This window comes from Sitophilus oryzae, unplaced genomic scaffold, assembly GCF_002938485.1.
Source record: "Sitophilus oryzae breed Bouriz unplaced genomic scaffold, Soryzae_2.0 scaffold_1532_pilon_pilon, whole genome shotgun sequence".
NCBI lineage: Eukaryota > Metazoa > Arthropoda > Insecta > Coleoptera > Curculionidae > Sitophilus > Sitophilus oryzae.
Window position 1 is genome coordinate 658,831 of NW_022146206.1, and position 20,990 is coordinate 679,820.

General features: G+C 31.4%; 1 pseudogene; it reads right to left on the bottom strand.

The window, feature by feature from the left end:
• Window positions 1–11,457: 11,457 nt before the first annotated feature.
• The window catches only part of LOC115878821, a 189,509-nt pseudogene continuing 179,976 nt past the window's right edge, over window positions 11,458–20,990 (bottom strand).

Below are 20,990 nucleotides of genomic sequence, written 5' to 3' on the forward strand. Positions count from 1 at the left end.
TTACTACATGTCACAAGTAGTTTTTTAAATGTCGAGTAGTAAATGTATAGTTTATGTAACTAATATAGTTTTTGGTTTGTTGATCAATTTAAGAAATAAAAAATCTATATTTTGTGAATTTGTGATATTTTTGATACTTTGTATTAAAAATGGTTGGAAATGTTATGTTTTATATACCAGTACTGTTTTTTAAAGATATACCTACCTATATTATATTCTCCTGGAGAATGTCTATGGAGAATTTCTCCATAAGAATTTATAGTTTATTTTGTGTTCAATGTTACTTTGTATTTCATAGAAAATACACTTTTGTTGAAAAAAATTGTCTTTTTTTCTGATGTTGTTTAACTTATACAAATATAATATAACTTCATACTTCCATGATAAGAATTTGGCTTGATTTTAGTTTAAAATCTAAATTGTTTATATTTTACTATATTTTTGTAGGTAGTTTTTGTGTAGTTTTTAAACGTAGTTTTTAAAATTTGAAAATGTAGTTAATATAAAAAACTACACGTAGTTTTTGGCGTAGTTTTTTGCTTCATAAACTACTTAGCAACCCTGCTTGTAAGTACTTACTTATACTTATAAGTATTTACTTTTGGCATTGCGTATGATGAATGACACAGGTCAATACGAACACAGCCCTATAAACAAATAATAAAAAATCATATAAACCAAGTCGTGACAGGAATGTGTGCAATCGTAAGATCTCCATCCAAGTTTAGGCGAGTGTAAGCGAATCTATTCGTCGCAACTAGGTATGTCTTCGAGTGAGGAAGAATTGCTAGTTAAAATTGGCCTTTTTAGACTTATATTTGTCAAATTGCTAAAAAAATATAAAGTACTTTTGAATAAATCAATGATCCCTACCATCATAGTTCAAGCTAAAGAATAGGCATGGAGAGACCTCAAAGATGAATTTACCAAAACGTCTGGGACAAGTACTACTGTTGAGAAGTTGAAAAAAATCCTCAATAATATGAAAACCGATGTAAAGAAAAAAACTGATAAAAATTTAGCCGGAAACAAAAAAAAATCAAACTACAAGAATGGGAAGAAGAATTCTTGAAACTTGTGAGATTGTGAAAAAAATCCAGTTTTCGTGAAAATCTCTGCTTTCATCTGCCTCTGGTAAAAAATAAACCGAAAGATAGTCTATATTTTCACTTTGAAACAGTAGCAGCTTAGATTTGGTGGGACTGATGCTTCTTCTATCCCTGTAGTTCTTTCTCTTACGAACATTCATGAAGTCCGCCATGTTTAACAGATATTATTATCAACTACCACCTTGACAAGTATGTTTTATACATACCTTAAAAATCTTTTAGTTATTACTGACTGGTTTAAGAGACCTCTTATTTATATTCAAACAAAAATAAGAAATTACTGGAAGAGTTTGCTTATGTTGACAAATAATCTCTTTTCCATTAAGTGATCACTGATATTTTATTCAATTTTTATTGAGTAAATACTTGAAAAGGAGGAAGTACAAGCTAATACTTATTTTTATTCAATAGACCCAATGTCAGACCCCACGTTGTGCGGGGTAACGAGTTACGAGTACTCGAGTAGTTAACGAGTACCTGGATAACGTTGGATTACGTAGATTGGAATGGCCTTCTTGTAGTCCCAACCTCAATAAAATCAAACATTTGTGCGCTGAACTTAAAAGAATTGTTCGTCGTCGTCTTAAAGATCGCGCACACTATACCTACACGGACCGGCACGGACCAGACCAGTAAAATCTACCGGTGAAGGTAACCGTGTCATTTAATAGAGTAGAGCACACTAGACCAGTACCAGCAGGTACCGCCACAAGCCACGACCGTCAAAACAGGTCGTGTCCGTCAGGGACAAATATGACCGGCAATATTTATGCCTGGTCGTGCTGGTCCGACCTAATGTGCGCACCGGCGAACCAGCACACCTCCACAAACATGCAAATATTGAAGGGTTCGTCAGTATTTCGAGTACGCTAGCTGGCTCAAGTCGCATGATGTAGGTTAGATTTCGTTTATTGTTGTTCGAACCTTTAAATCGTTTTAAATATGAATGAAGAAAAGCTTATTTTACTGGTACAAAAGTATCCAGAGCTGTGCGATACGAGCCAAGCATTTTATATATAGAGACCAAGAAAGAAAAGATGCAATATGGGAGTCGATAGCAAAACAAAATAATCAAATTTGATTTGTGAAAATATTGGAAAAACTTTTCTTCGAATCTTTTTAATTCAGGAAACAAATGATGAAATTCGCCATATTGCTTTCTCTTTTGATTTGAGTCGCCTAGTTTCAAAACCCGACAAATCCATTTTTCGAGAAAAATGAGTTATATATGGTAATGGATTCGTCTTCTAGTTCTTTACAATCTAACATCATATATACTTTGCAAACTGCGACAAATCTTATCATTTCTTGGCAATAAAATATTGACTTTATATTTACTAAAAAGAGACACGTTAAACAGTTTTTTCGTTTCTCAACATTTGACTTTTTTGTGGATTTGTCGTGTTTTGAAACTAGGCGACTCATTTATAGGAAAAACCTGGGCCTTCTTTTTCTTAGCTTCCCTTCTCTTCCTCCTGGGCCCGGTGGTCACAACATGGCTAAAATAATAATTTCTTCCTCTGAACCTCATTTTCAATACTTCTATGTTGCACGCTCTAGTAGTTGAGCCTTGACAACTGCTTTTTAAAGAAACTCTCGCTTATGTTGCTGGTCTTTTCGCGGTAAAGTGTTGCGTTCAGACACAGTTTTCGTGGGTCGTGGGTTTCCTTCCCTTCTACTTTTGCGACTTTTGCGACAAACTGCTAGTATTTCTTGGATGCAGGTTTGTGCTGTGCTGGTCCGTACTGGTCCGTGTAGGTATAGTGTGCGCGATCTTTTATTCTACCACAAACTTTACAAGATCTATGGTTAGCATTAACAGAGATTCCTCCGTTAACGCTAGCCTTAGCTCTTGTAAAGCGTTTTCTTGATCTATACCTTGAAATTCATCAAGCATAGATCAAGAAAGAATAACTACAATTATTCATTCGATACGACGAATATCTCGAGCTGTTATTGCTGCGAGAGGTGGACATACACGCTATTAAAATTATTGTTTTTGACAATAAAAGAATCTCTGAAATCAATACTTTACTTAAAAATATGTAGCTCATAAAAGAATAGAGATAATAATTCAAAAAACGCAATGTTAGGTACACATAAGATCGCAGGAAAGTGTTTTTTATCAAAATGCCCGTCTCATTTTTTCCATAGGGTGTTTTAAATTTATTGAAAAATATAAGTCATTAAAATAATAAAAAAATAATGCCAATAATTTATTGAAAAAGAGGGCCAATTTTTTGCTTGGGCCTGATGAAAAATAGGCCCTGCAAAGAATTCAAATTATTAATGGATTTGCAAAGAAAAAATATCGAAAACATAAATTTGATACCATAATCATAAAAATCGGATTACAAAATAAGAAGTTATCAAACTTTATGAATCGTCAAATTTTTGGGGTGGCCTTTGAATAAGAAGACTAAGGAAGGAGCATAATGCTATCCATGTATTCATGCATGGTGGGCGGAAAAGCCACCATAAAAGCTCTCTAGGGTGGGGATCCTTGACACTTCTGTTTGACGATTCATTTGACACATTTGAATTTGATTTGAAATTTTGTGGATTTGTCAGTCTTTACGGAGCTATTTATTTTATTTTTATTTATTCTTGCTACTGATAGTTGTATAAAGGTAGTAAATCTAGATGGAAATTGTGGCAGAACTTAAATTAACAGTGACACTATCATGCGATTTATCGAAAAAGATTCTAAAATAGTTGGTTGTCACGTGCGGTAGATCTCGGCAAAAATTGAGGTGAAATAATGGAATAACTTTTCGCTTAGTAAGTGACTATATAATATACATACGTGTAGAAACCGATCATTTATGAAATTCATAATAAATTAACTAATAATATATCATTATTAAACAGTTTTTTCTTGGCATTTTAGCTTTTATTTATTACTTGTCCCTAAGATTAGATGTCCCCACAAATTTACGATACGTTAATTTGACTTACCTGCTTCAGTAGCGTATCCGATGTTTGTGTTAATAAATACTTATTATAACTTATCTTTTATTATTATGATTCATATATTTTTTATAACAATTTTAATAACTTGCAACATTTATTCACAACGTAAAATAAAACAACAAATTTTTGAGTCTAATTTTAAATTTATTGCTACACATAGTTTTACATTTTTTAAATAAAATTAGAACGACACTGATAAACCGGAATTTAAGTCGGCCATATTTGAGGCCCATCGCGGTGTACCTAAGATTTTTGATATGCTCCTTCCTTAGTCTTCTTATTCAAAGGGGGTGGCGGAAGTTTTTTTGTGCCGGGGAGTATATTATAATTTTTTTTTGAGATAAAAAAATCTTTAAAAAAAGAAAGTGAAGGATGAAGGTGAAGTTGTACTGCGTATTATTGAAATTATCATAAGCTGCCCAACGTCACAGTTGCTATTGGTATCAATTATATTTTTTTTAAATGGGACTTTCTGAACTGTATTGGATAGCAATATTTTTCTAATTTTAAAAATATATTACACACATTCGTAATAAAATTTGACTAAAAACCTTATAATCAATTTTTAAATAAATGTTGTATCTCAAAATTAAAAAAGTTACAGCCAGTTAAATGTGAGACAAAATAATATGCAAAACCTGTACACTTGTATCCAAGACACAATGTATTAAAGGGTAGGTAATTGAGTTATAACATTTGAATTGATTACAACCTAATTTAAATAAAACACTGTTACAATTAATTATTTATTTTTCGATTATATTAAGTACATATTTCTTATACTATTATGATATTGAATAAATTATTTCAACAATCGTTAACCAACCTATATTTTATACAAAATGCAAATTTTATAAATTATTAACGCATTATTCTATTGAATTTAAAGAATTACAAAACTGGCGGTTACTTTGCAAGTTTACAATGCAATAATGTTTAAATACAGATGTTATGTAAAAAATATACGTAACAAATATCTAACAATGATATATTTCAAATAATTTTGTTTTGTCAATTTTTATTACTCTATGATATTACATTACGATACATTTACTAAACGAAAAATAAAATTATGACAAGGCTTACTGTGATTTTCATTTAAGCGTCTTTTTGCAATAATTTGTTTGAAAATTTTAAAAATATAAATATTGTCATTTCCTTTGCTTTTGTAATAATAACGTTTTTTATATTCATATTTAGATGTTTTATATTTTTTTTTTAGTTTAAACATTATTAAATTACACATTATTTAGTGAAAGCTTTATAAATAGAACAATAAAAATAATATAAAAATAAATTTAACAGTAAACTATTTTAAGGCCATTTGCAAAATTATGAATGGATGTATTTAGTATTTTAAGTCATAATAGGCAGATAAAAGAGCGTTGTTTATGTAGGATCAATGATACACACAAATATAAGTAATTTAAAATGCAAAATAAATTATATTCAGCCATGTTTGTTATTTTACTGTTATATTTATTTTCCACAATTTTAATTTATTTTTCACAACTCTTCTGAATGAAAACAAATAAATCGATTTACAAAAAACAAATACAATATTCCCATGTAGAAGTTTTTTTTAATATTTTATTAACCATGGTATTTCCTTACAGTAGTGTACGGTCCAAATCATTGATCATGTAAAATAATTTAAAACATAGAATTTGTATAATTTTTTGTATTAGAATTATTGTAAAATAACTTTAAAAAAATGGATAGGTGGTTTTAGTGTAAGTGCGTAGCCCCACATGAAGCGTACAGCGTACCGTAGCGTAGAACGGGCAGGACCGCGAAGCGTTTAAATGCATTAAAATAAATCGAAATGGCCTTACATACAGTAGAAGCGTATTGTGGATTTACGCGTATTTTATTATTGTAGAGGATGGGTCAAATTCGACGCTTTAAATGGAAACACCCTTTTCTATAGGAAATAGACGAAAACTAATATCGGTATCTGGAGCTCAATTTTCATCAAAAACATGATGGTGAAAACCGCACATCAATATCTGTTACCGTTTCGGAGTTACGGGGTGTTTTTCAAAAATATGCATTTTTAACAAATCGCTGTAACTTTTTTGCTATGGAAAATTTTTTATTTCTATGAAAACATTTCCAAAGCACCTTTTTAGGTAGAATTTAATGGTTTAAGTATAATTTTTTTAAAATTAATTATTTAAGAGTTATCAACAGAAAAATTGATTTTTTATTTGGGACACCCGCTATATTTTTAATTAACTGAAAAGAATTTAAAATTACCTTTCCAAAAATATAGCACACTTGATATTTTGTTGTAATCCCCTTCGAAATACAGAGTATTTAAAAGTTCGCCACTTTTAAGTAGTAGGCTTTGGACCCCTTATTGATGATATGCCTAATGGAACTCGAAAACATATTTTTCCAGCAAGACGACGCACCGTCTCAGAACGCTGAAGTATCAGCAAATTTTTGTAGCCAATTTCAAGAATAATTGAATAGCTAACCAAGATCCCAGCCGTTGGCCGTCGGGGCCGCCTGACTTAGTGCCCATGGATCTAATCCTATGGATATATTTGCCGAAGAATAAGGATGCGGAAGAATAAAGGTTCCTTATTCTTCCGTATAATCAAGAATTAGAAATACTTAGCAATTATGAGAGGGTATCTTTCACCCCCACTGAGTTAATGAATTCCGCGAGAAATGTTCAACAGCCCCGTCTGTCCATAACAGAGAAGACGGTCGATATGTCGAACACCTGTAGCAAAATCTCATGTCTTGGTTTGTTATTTATTTTTATTGTTATTAGATATAGTTTAAATGTGTTGATGTTGGTTAAATATATTTTAAATTGTTATAAAATTCTGCATCTCTCATAGCAAATATTATTTTCGTTTTAACTGATGTTCACAGCTAGATTTTTTTTGCATTACAGCCGGTGCCGTTCAAAGCCTACTTATTTAAAGCGGGCCGAATTCTTATATACTCTATATCTCGAAGAGGAATCGAGCAAAATATCAAGTGTGTTATATTTTTGGAAAGGTAATTTTAAATTCTTTTCAATAAATTAAAAATATACAGGGTGTCTCATATAAGCATATTTTTGAAAAACACCCTGTAACTCCGAAACGGTAACAGATATCGATATGCGGTTTTCACCATCATGTTTTTGACAAAAATTGAGCTCCAGACACCGATATCAGTTTTTGTCTATTTCCTATAGAAAAGGGGGTTTCCATTTAAAAGCGTCGAATTTGACCCACCCTGTACACTACGCTACGCTCTATGCGTCCAGCCAGCTATGTTGGGCCACGACCTAAGATCCGGCTGCAAGATTATTACGCTCATCATATTTTTATCATAACTAAATTTCAATTGAAATTATATTTGATCATTTATATGTCAAATTAAAGCTATTTTTATTCTGTGCATGACGTTATAAGGGTGCCTTAATGAAAAATTTGCTGCAAGTAGGGGTTAAATGAAAAAAAATGTATCAGTTATTATTTACTATTAATTAAACATAGTTGCGGCAACTTTTTGATAGGCACCCTGTTAAAAGTTTATTCTCCTATCTCCTATTCATAAATAGACGCAAAAATTAGTTTTTGATTAAAAGTACGATCTTAGAAGAAGCGTATCTTGCATGCTACCGTATCTTATTACATTATAAGTTAAATAATCATAACAGAATAGCCAACTCTTTCCATCATTGTTGGTCGCTCCGTATAGTCTCGGAATATATGAAAGGAGTAAGACTGTCCACATTGTCGAGAACTGTCGAGAACTCAAATTTATATGGTTTGATCCAGACCAAAATAGCAAAAAATGTTATTTTAGTTAAAAAAACTACTTCGTTATCATTTATTTTTAATAATTTAGAGATGCGTCTTATTACTCTATAGAATTACAAACATATTTTGTCATTTCCGTGACATTCTATCAATACACTTATTACATCGAACATGTATTCCATTTAATCTACATATTCTCTACGTCATTAATATTAACAATTCGTTAACACCATCCATTGTTATCCTAAATTTAAATAGTTTAGTTTATAACAAGAAAAGCAGATATAATGAGATATACAGCAGCAACATTGTATCGCTGTTTGAGTCTAAAAAGTATCCGAATAGATACAGGGTGATTTACTGTTTACGATAGGTTAGACGTTTATTAAGAAAATAAGGTCATATGATATTTTTGTAAATCAGGATTTTTAAGCAAAACTCTATAAGACCATATAAGGAAACATAAACAAAAATTATGGGAAATAAAAATTGTTTCCAAAATTTAAGAATATGCATACAGAGTGTTCCATTTAAAATAATAACAGAAATGCTAAATATCGATATCAAATAAAGCGGAAACACTGTAACGCTGATATTATATCGATAAAGAAAGAGTGTTTATGAAATATGAAACAATCGAAATTTAAATCAATCAAGGTATCTATAAAAGCTAGATTCGATGTCTAACCTACCATTACATTATACTATTCTATCATCGCAAATCACCATATATTACAGGGTGAGTCTGAAAAAAGTGCAAATACGTTTAAGGCTGGTAGATCTAAATAAAAAAAACATATTTTCTCCTTATTGGTTTTCAAATAAATCCAAAATAACCGAGTTATTTTATTTTGAAAATTAAAAAAAAAAAATTTTGCTTAAATGTTGAGAACCACTGGATCTTTTCTGGGTTTTCTTTCTTGTAAATTTAATGTAGTACCTATGTTGCCATATTATCAAAAATTATGTTTTTAAACTAAACACCAAAAACATTTTCAAAATTTTTCTTTCGCGAAAAAAACCTAATAATCATGTTTCTGGGGTCCAAATATACTATCCCTAAAAATATTTGGACTTATTTAAGACTTACCCTGTATAGGGATAAAATTATAAAATATCTATATTAATGTAACAACTTTTGTTCAATATTCTGTTCAAATGTTAATGATATTACTAGTGCTTTTTTTGAAATTAGAAGTAATTATTTTTTTAACCGACTTTGTAAAACTTGTAACCCAGGGAAGTATTTACTTAAAAGTATAATGAATATTATAAATACTTGTAGTTAATTTAAACTCTTTAAGTTAATTCAAGATTTTTAGCTATAATATTAATTAAAAACTTTATGAAATACAACTACAAACTGGACACCTATAGGGAAATTGGAACAATTTCCGTTGCACGTCATCAATGACACCGTGCGTCGTCTTATGGAGTTTGCTGGTGGTCGTATTATGATGTGCAACGGAAGTTATTTTAATTTCCCTATATCAAGATTTATTAATAGTAATTCTTAAATAAAACATTTGTGTACATTAATGAAAGTATTGCCTAAATTGATATTATTTTATTAATAGAGACATATCTAAATGCTTAAACGCTTTTTATAAAAGCTGTGTGTCTCTTTAATTTAACGGAAATAAAAGTTGACAGAAAAATTGTTTTTATGAAAAGTGTTTTATCTGGTCTTTATTAGAATCAGGAAATTTGACCAATTCAATAGTGAACTCTCTGTATATTGTATTTACTAATTGTTGTTGTTTATAAATATAGCAAAATCTAAATATTATCTACTGTATTTGATGCTCATTTCGTTATTATATAGATTCAGCTATCAATTTTTATCGCAAGCAAAAAAATTGCTATACTCCCACATTAAAAAATATTAAAACGTGATATGAATTATGCCGGGACCCCACAAGCCAACACGCCACGCCACGCTACCCCACGTCATGAAGATCTGTGCGTATGCTTTTCCATTTAGTTACATGTATTGCGTATACACTAGGCAACACGCCACCCCCGTCACGCCACCACACGCCATACCACACGTGTGATGGACGATTCGTCTGTCCTAGATCTCACCGACATGTGTTACGGCGTGTTGAAAATTCTTCGTCATTGAAAGAACTGCTTGAATCAAATATCGTGATGACTTTCCTAACGGTTATTTTCGAATGCAATAGAAAACAAAAATGTTTTTTTTCTACAAACGTCAGTAAAAATGTAATTTTTAACGCATGCTGTCAGTGCTTGAAATGTGACATTATGTCACTGATGGTAAAAGTAATTTACTTTTAGCACTGGTGCTAAAAGTAAGTCACGTGATTTACTTTTAACACTCAAGCGATAATTGAAAAAAAAAGAAAAATCAAGTCAGCGTAAAATAATGATTTACTCAAATTAAATGTACAATTAGTGAAATTACAATTGGAATAAGTTATTCCATGGCCAACTTCATTTATAGAGTTATTATATATTCGTTATCTCACTTTCCATCATTTTACAAGAGTTGAGGCACAAATTTGATATTAGTTGACAACAAATGATCGAATGTTTGGAATCTTTCAATTACCCTAGCAACCATAAACTTCATAATTAATTTGATTTCAGAATGACATATTATGAATTATTCATTAACCACAAAACATCCCCCTTTAGAACTTCGTCTATCATGTTAAGAAATGAAAGTAAATAATAAAGCGCCTCTCGTGTTTGTTCGCACTCAAAAAATTTCATTTAATGCCTGTATATATTTTTAATATATTTTTTAAATTTACATTTTTTTAATTGTAAAGTAATATATTACATTTAAATAGAATATATTACATAACAATTATGTCAATTACAGGATTACAAGCTTGTTTTCTAACATTTTTTAAATAAAACGAATTATAAAATTTCAATATATGTATATTTGTCGTAGGTATGAAAAAAGTAAAATATAAAATGGACAAACGCTTACTTACATTGCAATAAAACTTCCACTTTTTTTGCAATCCAAACATAATATTTCTATTTCACAAATAAAAATATCCGACAACACTAAAATCACTGAAACTTCCGCGGCTGACAACGAAAACTGAAAAATAAAATGGCACTTTTTGTTTTAGACAATATCAACATTACGCGGGACCATTATGTTTTTGTTTTTGAAATAATATAAAATATCTAATTATAACTTGTAAATTTTAATATTTTAACATGATTTTAACGATTTTAACTTTGATTTTAACTGTTTCTGACAATAACTAACTTTTTGTTATCAAGATGACATTTTAGACGGCAACTGACATATATGTCATAATATTTGAATTTTAAATATGTATGTAATATAATTTAAATTATTATATTGCAACTTTATGCTAATAAAACATTTATACATTCACAAAATACAACAAAGTCTAATAATATAGTTTGAAAACAATGAATATTGAATTAAAATTGAAAAAGTTAAGCGCGACCCCTTGTGTCAAAATTCGATAATTAAATTTTCGCAATTTTTACACCATTTGATGACCGGTGGCGCCTCTGGTGTTTGTTCGGGCGGTTGGTCTTTTACTCCCGCTTGTGGCCATTAAAGAAAAAGTTCTAAAGGGGGATGTTTTGTGTCATTAACGTAAAAAGTAATAATACCTTGATATATACGAGAATAAACTTGTTTGTAGAAAAAACAGTGTATGATATTATGTGTGCTAAAAGTGATTTTATTTTTTTCGAAGGGATGGGACACTCCGCCTTCGGCGTCGTCGGTATGGGTATCGATACTTACAGTATTTTCGTATCCTTACTGATAACTTTTCTGACTCTAATAAAAATTTCAGGCGTGTTAACACGTGTTACAAAATGTGTACGCCCAATCCCACGTCGCAACACGTGGGCTCACGTGGGATAGCTTGGCATCGCGTGGGGTGTTAGCTAATGGGATCCCGGCTTTATCCTCAAGCATGAATGAAATTCCTTTTCAAATTGAGTTAAATCTTGACATAAGAAGGTAAGAAAGATCTTTAATTAAATTATTTTCACATCACATTTAATGAAATATTGATTTTCCCGGAATTGTAATTTAGCTTAAATTTTTGGATTTATAATAGGTTTAATTTAACCCCAAAAATTATAATAGAACTAAAATTTAAGATCCTATATAATTAATAATAATATCAAATAAACGTAAACATAAAATATATTATAGTTAAGCCATAATATTAACTGGATTCATTTATAATGACTTCCTATTGAGTAGTTATTGTTATATACGTATATATAATATACATATAGTAACTCCTCCATTGCTGGAGATAAACTTTAATATCTCTGTGGTAAACATATTCAGTTATCTAATATATCTGCTTCATAAACTATACAAACAATTATTTAAAGATTAATAATATTTAATATAAACCCTGTTTGTCAACAGCAACTTTTTTATTTTTTTATTTGCTACATTACATTGATATCATTAAACATACGTTATAAATATTTATTTTAATTATATATAGAGTGAAAGCAGTGCTGTTTTTAGTATAATAGACATGAACTATTCTAAAAGATCTATAGTGTTCTTAGCTTTAGACTTTTTACAAGTGTATTGAAATCAGCATAGGCTTAAATACAACCTTGATTTATTTTTGAACAATCAAACCAAGATATAAAACATGATAACATTTTTAGTTTTACTTGGTAGGTAAGACCACAGATTAATTCACGATCAGCTGATCATCTTTGCTAGTTTTTGAGTACCCGCGCTTCACCTGCCGCACCTGTTCTCGTTCACATGTCTCTCGCAGTCAGAATCAAAGATGGGCAAACACCCGGTATATTGAAATTTGGATAAATACCCGATGTTTCACATCCTGTATATACTCAATGGATAAATACAGGGTACAATGAATTTGGGTAAATACTATATACCCGGTATATACCCGAGCATGCTTATTTGGCTAATTTCACGTATTATAACAAATTTTAACAACAATATGTTGTTACTTTATTTATCTTACCCCATAAAGACTGCACAATAGCACAATTGCCTTAATTTCGAAAATACAGCACAAAGCAGACAGTTCAATTTAGGTTAACGAATTTTACTTATACTTATACTCCGACAAAATTTACTGTCAATGGATATTTACCCTACATCTTCTGGGTATATACCGCTTATAAACCCAAATTTATTTATTATGCCCATTGGATATTTACCCACCGCCCATCACTAGCCAGACTAGACCTGTTCTTTGTTGATATTTGAAAAGCGGTTTCAGGTGAACCGACTTATCAGTCGGTGAACATGTGTCAACACCGACACCGGTGTTTTGTATACCAAACTACCGGTTTAAAACCGGTGTGTCTGACACCGGTGTTGATCTCGATACCGGTTTTGTCTACGAGACCGGTTTTAGAGTAAATAGATGTCGATCGATATTCAAAATCGACATAGAGATAGTGCCGAGATCAACACCGGTTCTGACTATAACAACGGTACTATAATACCAGTACTGTGACAATAATACCGATTTATGGAACAGGCTTTTTGAGAGCACCAGAGTCTCAATAATATTTATAAATGGAGGTTCAATGGAACTCAGAAGAATCCGATTTGTTAGGTAACATAAGATAAGAGAACATTTAGGTAGGTACGCAGAGTTTCCTACAAATGATCCTAAGTCGACTAGCTATCTAATTAATAGGCTGTGGTTAAAAAGATGACCAGATAGTCAATGAATGATCTGTGATTGAGACTATTATAAAAATTATAATTTTTTTTATTTCTATTAATTTAAAAATATTTTGGGATATTTTTTTTGCGAGAAAAGTATCTCATTTTGGGTTGTTCTCATTTAATCATTTATGTGAAATGTAAACTAATATAGTTTTCATTGTACATATTTTATTTTTGTGACGTATAAGGGAAGACTAAGTATAAAGAAGGTAGGAAGAAGATAATGGAATAATTTCTATTAAAAATTTAAAGCTTGGAAGATTCTTAAATAGAGTATAGAGCCGTGGATTCATTATAAGCAGTCGAAGTTTTTCAATTAATTGGACCATAGTTCCAGTCTATCTAACTAGTTCTTGGAAGTCAAAATTCCCACAAATTCTGTTAAAAAATAAAAATTAAACATTAATTCAGTACAAAAACAATAAAACTGTTAACAAAAAGAAAGTTTTCTGTGATATATTCAGTTTTTAATACTTTTTCATAAAATCTACTGAAATTTTATTACTGAAGTCATTAAAAAAGATAAGAGACACTCACACAACTCTTTAGATTTTTCACTATAATACAGGGTGAGTCTTAAATAAGGGTCAATATTTTCAAAGCTGGTAGATCTTGATGAAAGAAACATATTTTCTCTTTTGAGTTTTTCAAATAAGTCGAAAATAGCTGAGGTATTTTATTTTGAAAATTAAAAAAATCTTAAATTCTCAGAACCACTGGATTTTCGCTTCTCTAAATTTAGTCTATACCAATGTTGCCATATTATCAAGATGTTATGTTTTTTAACTGAAAAATACAAAATTTTTAACTGTTTTCCGAGAAAAAATCTCATAAAATTTCAACCTTAAAATATATGCACTTATTTAAAACTCACCCTGTATATTTTATAATAACAACTAATGCAGACTTCTGTGCAGAGTTGGATGTTTTTAAAATTCCTACCAATGTTTAAGATTTTTTTAAAACTACGTAATATTTTAAATAGTATATTGAAGTTTACCTTCATAATTCACTTGACCATCTCCATCCATATCAGCTTCTTTAATCATATCATCAACCTCTTCTTCAGACAGTCTCTCTCCTAAACTTGTCATCACGTGACGGAGCTCAATATTCGATATGAGGCCATCATTGTTCTTATCAAAAACCCTAAAAAAATATTATTATATTTTATTATAACTTTATAGATTCATGAAAAAAAGTGGTGTGGCAACACCGTGAAGACTGCGCTACAGCTCGAAGACTGTGGCCAGTAGTAGATAGCAAAAAGACAAAACAACTAGTAGAACACAGAAAGAATCTAGTACGTATAATTGTAGGTGTCATCACTGGAAACTGCCTGACGAGGGTAAACCTCGTGAGAGGGAAGATTTCTAACGACGACTACAGACTGCAGAGAATACGGAGAGAAAGAAGAAACCATAGAGCACCTGCTGTGCCACTGTCCGATACTGGAATACCGACGCTTTAAAACTTTAGGGCAGGGTTTTTTGGAGGGACTAGAGGAAGCAGCGGAAGCCAACATCAACGACATCGGGAAGTTTGCAAAGAGCTGGAAGTGCTTAAACGCAAAGAAAGAATGAGAGCAAGGTTGTGTACAATAATACAGGGGCATGTCAATGGGTCCAAGGCCTCAGTAAAAGGAATCAAACATGATCTCAAACCCCAGCAACCTAACCTAACCTATAGGGTTGCCAATCTCTCGCGTATTAAAAAAGTCCTTTTTTACATACTTAACTCAAAATCTAAAAAATGATTGTGTATCGCCACAATGCTTTAAAAAATTGTTAATATGTGTCTTTCGCTAATTCATGAAGAGATTCAAAAAAATTACATTTTTATATTAATTACAAAACTTTTATATCGTATTTTTAAACTACAAATAAATTCAAAACCATCACCCTGAATCTTTGCTCCGAATCTTTGGAAATATAGTGTTTTATTTTGCCATGAATATTGCTGTTTTGTTTCTTATTGGTGGTCCGAACTGTATTCCGGAAACTTCGGCAGCATATTATGCAGATAAAAAAAATGAAAAAAGTTCGTATAAATGTATGTCCTAAAATGCTTAGTTTCGGAGATACAGGGTGTAGAAGTTTCATTTTTATTTCGTTTTTTTCCAATTAATTTCTGAAGTAACGTAAATATTTGGTTGAAAATTGGTGTCTGGGAGTTTTTTGGCATAAGAAATTTGATTTTGATATCAATGTGACTCCTGTTTGTAGGGGGCGCCACCTACATATCTTTAACTGCATCAAAGTGTAATAACTTTTCGTCCGTACCTCTATAAAACTACAGAGTGAAAAAAATATGCATTTCCGTGACTTTTTACGAAAAAAATGTCTCTTGGTAAAAATCGCTACGAGTAATGGTTCTCGAGATATTTGGAATGGAAATTACCAATACAACTTAACAAGTATAGCTAGAGACGTGAGAAATATAAAATAAGAGACGCCCCTCGATGCGCAGTGGAGTGAGTTAATCAGATTTGTCGTAGCGTAATTGCATCTCTCTTTCGCCGAATGCGTTCTCTCTCTATCGTGTACGCGACCGGTGCTATCCCCAAGTCTCTTCCTATATTTGTCAAACTGTACCTATCAACATTGACATAAATTAAACATGTTGACTAAATAGTTATTAGACTAAAATCATAAATTTGAAATGTTTTTGCTACAAAAGTCGAACAGAAACTGTTTTATCATCATTTTTTCGCAGAAAAATTTAAACTTAATTAAAGAAAATAAAAATTTAAATTTATTATTTCAGTCAAAAAAAATCTACTCAACGTGTTTATTTTAGGTGAAAATAATGACATGTATTGACTATTTTCATTCTAAATATTTTGAGAATGGTTGCTCGTAGCGATTTTTACCAAGCGACATTTTTAGGTAAAAAGTCACGAAAATGGATATTTTTTTACTCAATAGTTTTATACAGGTACGGACGAAAAGTTATTACTCTTCAAAACAGTTAAAACACATGTATGTGGCGCCCTCTATAAATAGGAGTCATATTGATATCAAAATCAAATTTCAAATTATCAATGTTATCAAAAAACTTCCGGACACCAATTTTCATCCAAATATTGACGTTACTTTAGAAATTATTTGGAAAAAAATCAAAATAGAAATGAAACTTCTACACCCTGTATCTCCGAAACTAAGCATTTTAGGACAAACATTTATACAAACTTTTTTACTTATTTTTATCTGCAGAATATGGTGCCGAAGTTTCCGAAATACAGTTCGGACCACCCTGTACAAGGTGTCCCACTAAGAATAGCTCTCGGCTGTATCTCGGAAAAAATTAGCCGTAGCGGCTGCGGAAAAAAATATTTATGACTAAAGAGGCTATGGGAAATTGCTGGAAATTATTTTCAAGTTTGTAGAACGACCACTAAGGGGTGCAACTGCAACAGAAAATAAGGAAATTGAGTTTTTACACAATTTTGCCTAGATAAGGTGTACTATAAGTAACTGCTTCATAATCTTCAGTAAATTTTGAATATTTCTTGTTAGAGCCATTTTCCCCTATCTACCAAAATAAAGTGGTGGGGGAAGATTAGATCTGTTTTTATTTGAATATTAATAACTCTGGACTGGATGATCGGAATCCAACAAGCGAGGGCTCGTTTAAAAGAGCGTTTCATACTCTATATTGTACCATATAAACAATAATAATAAGCTTCTGAACGTAGACGCTAGGGGGCGTTGTCTTACAATTTAACAAACATTGCGCGTTTTTTTTAAAAATTAAATGCAATAGTACATGTAATTTTATCTGATAGTAAAGAGTAGTAAAAGCTTATAAAGTTAGCGAAAACCGCATCTTGATATCTTCTTTCAAACCGAAGATCTTAGCAAAAATATAATAATAACCAAAAAATAAGCCCTTAATTACCTTTTTTTTACAACACGGTATCAGTAGCCCTCTTGATTATGCCCATTCTAACCTAAAAATAAGATAGAAACAGTTAGTTTATTTTAAAATCGACGATATACCAGAATATCATAATATCAGATGTATTAATATCTAATAATTAAGATATTAATAATAGTGAACAAGAAAGGCTTTGAAAAAAAGTTGCTTTTGACGTAATAGTATAAACGTCAGATTGTTATTAGATCAACATTTTGATAGTCTTAGCAGCGTTTTTTATCTTTTGATTGCTTTTTCAACATACCAACAACTTCAACTACTTCAAATAATAAAGGCATTTTGAAAAAGCATTTAAAAGATAAAAAAAACGCTGCTAAGACTATCAAAATGTTGATCTAATAACAATTTGACATCTAATAACAATTTGAATCATCGTTTTTTGTTCATTAATATCTTAATTATTAGATATTAATACATCTGGTATTATGGTATTCTGGTATTTCGTCGATTTTACAACAAACTAACTGTTTCTATCTTATTTTTTTTGTTAGAATGGGCCTAATCAAGAGGGTTACTGATACTGTATTGTAAAAATAAGGTAATTAAGGGTTTATTTTTTGGTATTTATTATAATTTTGCTAATATCTTCGGTTTGAAAGAAGATATCAAGATGCGATTTCGCTGACTTTTTAAGCTTTTACTACTCTTTGCTCTCAGCTAAAATAACACATACTATCGTATTTAATTTTTTTGAAAAAACGCGCTATGTTTGTTAAATTGTAAGAAAGTGCCCTCTAACGTCTACGTTCAAAACCTTATTATTATTATTTTGATGGTATAATGTAGAGTAAGAAACGCTCGTTTAAACGAGCCCTCGTTTGTTGGATTCTGATCATCCAGTCCGGAGTTATTAACATTTAAATAAAGATAGATCTAACCTTCCCCCACCACTTTATTTTAGCAGATAGGGGAAAATGGTTTTAACAAAAAGAATCCAAAATTTACTGAAGATTATGAAGCTATTATTTATAGTACCCATTATCTGGGCCAAATTCTGTACAAAATCTATTTTCTTATTTTCCATAGCAGTTGTGCCACCTAGCGGCCGTTTTACAAACTTGAAAATAATTTCCAGCAATTTCTCATAGCCCCTTTAGTTATAAATATTTTTTTCCGTAAGCCCTACGGCTAATACTTTCCGAGATACAGCCGAGCGCTATTCTTAGTGGGACACCCGGTACAATATAAAAATATTTTTCTTAACCTATATTTAAGAGACATTAGGAAAAGAAATATTCTTGTGTTTTGAGATGCAAGCGGCTGGCCGAATTCCAATACTGTTTGGATCGTTGCTTGAAGTTTTCCAGATGCGATGTCCTTATTTGTCATTTTTCAATGACTCAAAACTTATACAAGTTATTCGCACTTGTAATAAAGTTTTCAAAGATATCTTGCCAAGGAACATTGACATGCTTTTTTCCTCTTTCTATGCAGTAAAGTTTTAAAGTAATATATAATAAGCTGAGTTTTGTTAAAGCTAAGTTTTGTATTAAACTTTTCACGAATAAGGGTGTCTGTATTGTCTTCTTTCTTTTCATTTGGAACTTTTTGACGTTATAATAATTGAGTAGGATGGGAATACCCGTTCCACATGAGTCGCGTTACAACATTTTAATGAACAGTGATTTCCATAAAATCAATAAAATGAAAAATATACGAAATAATATAAATGTACTGATTTCTTTCGAAAATCGACAACTATGAATCTATGAACTCTTTCCGGACACAAACGGTACATTGTGAAACAGGAAATTGTAGAGAGAAACAAGCTCTATAACATAGGATACAACATTTTAATGAACAGTGCTTTCCATAAAATCAATAAAATGAAAAATCTACGAAATAATTAAATGTACTGATTTCTTTCGAGAATCGACAACTATGAATTCGTTCCAGAAAAATACCGCGATTTTGTAACCCAGGTTCCGAATTCCAAAGAGTCGCGGTACTAATGCCAGAAATAATGCATAAGTCCTCGCTTATGCAGTATTTCTTGCATTAGTACCTACCTACCTGCTCCCAACCAGTGTTGTCAGGTTCTTACAATTCTACCAGCTGTTACTTCTGTTGGCGATAGACCGAACTACGGCTCTAGGAGCGCGACACGGCTAGAGCGGGGTACGTCGCCGCCGAGGTCGAGCCTCGATAATCAGTTACAGCAGTTATCAGTTACTTTTGTTCACGACAGGCGGGCTCTAGGAGCGCGACGGCTGGAGCGAACACGTGCGACGCTACGTACATACCAGTGCCAGTTACTACTGTTGGCGACCGACGAAATCGCGACGGCTGGAGCTACTACACGTCGCCATGCGGTTACTACGGTTCGAGCTAATTTCAAGAGCGATTATAAATAATTTATTTGCAAATTATAAATAATTTATAATTTTGTCGTCATTATGATCGTCGTTCTTCAGTAACAGGTTCCTGATTCGTTGTGACACATCACTAGGATAGAGTATAAAAATTAGTTTTATTATTATCTTATAATTTTGGTAGTTTGATTATTATGATTATTAACCTAAATGAATAGCTTCGACATCTAGGTCGCCATCATAACAGCTCCTTTTACATTTTTAAGTACTTCACTATATACCGAGTGTTACATTGTCGTTACATGTCGTAAACTGGAAATCCCCTGCAATTTTTAAACTATCCAAATATTTGTTCGTCTGTTGATTTTATACCGAAGTCGAAAATATATTTTTTAAAGATATGCGTATTCTAAATATGCATGCCAAATTTGTAGGAGAACAATTTTGGATAAGCCAATTTCAACTTTTTAAATAAATTTTTTAAGTTTTTTAAACTAAAACCGAACTAATAACAATACAAAACCAGTCAAATATGGTAAATTGTTCGAATTAGGCAAAAGTCCTACTACAAAAAAAGGAGAATTCACTCGAATATAATAAAAGTAATCGAAGAGCTGAATACCGAGAACTACACGAATGTAAGAGCGGTCATTAAACTAAGCAGACATAAGAAAATACCTGTGACAACTGGAAAGACAAGGAGATAGCTTCAGAATCCATTTCACTAGTCCGAAAAAGTAGCAAAATAAGCGTTCGGCATTTAACGTTTTATGTAAAACTGTCTAGGTATTTTTACACAAATGAAGAAGGAAATTAAAGATAAATGATTACACTATATCCGTATAGTAGCACATTTTTAGATAACTTTTTTATTTTTAAGATTTTGATGGTCAAACATCAACAAAATATACCTTATGTTTGGACTAAATTTTCTCGAAAATAAAGGCATACTTTAAAATTCTGTTGCAATACAGAAGTAGATTGAAGTTTTGTGATTACAGTGATATATAATTTATATGGTTTTGTAACAAATTGCTCGCTATTTTATGGCAAATGCTGAAGCTCTGTAAACCTTAGTCAAGCCTTAATCAAAGCACGTGTGTTCGGAATTTTGGGTGTGGCTTAACACGACAAGATCGGGCTAAGGCTTAGGCAGATTTCTGAAATA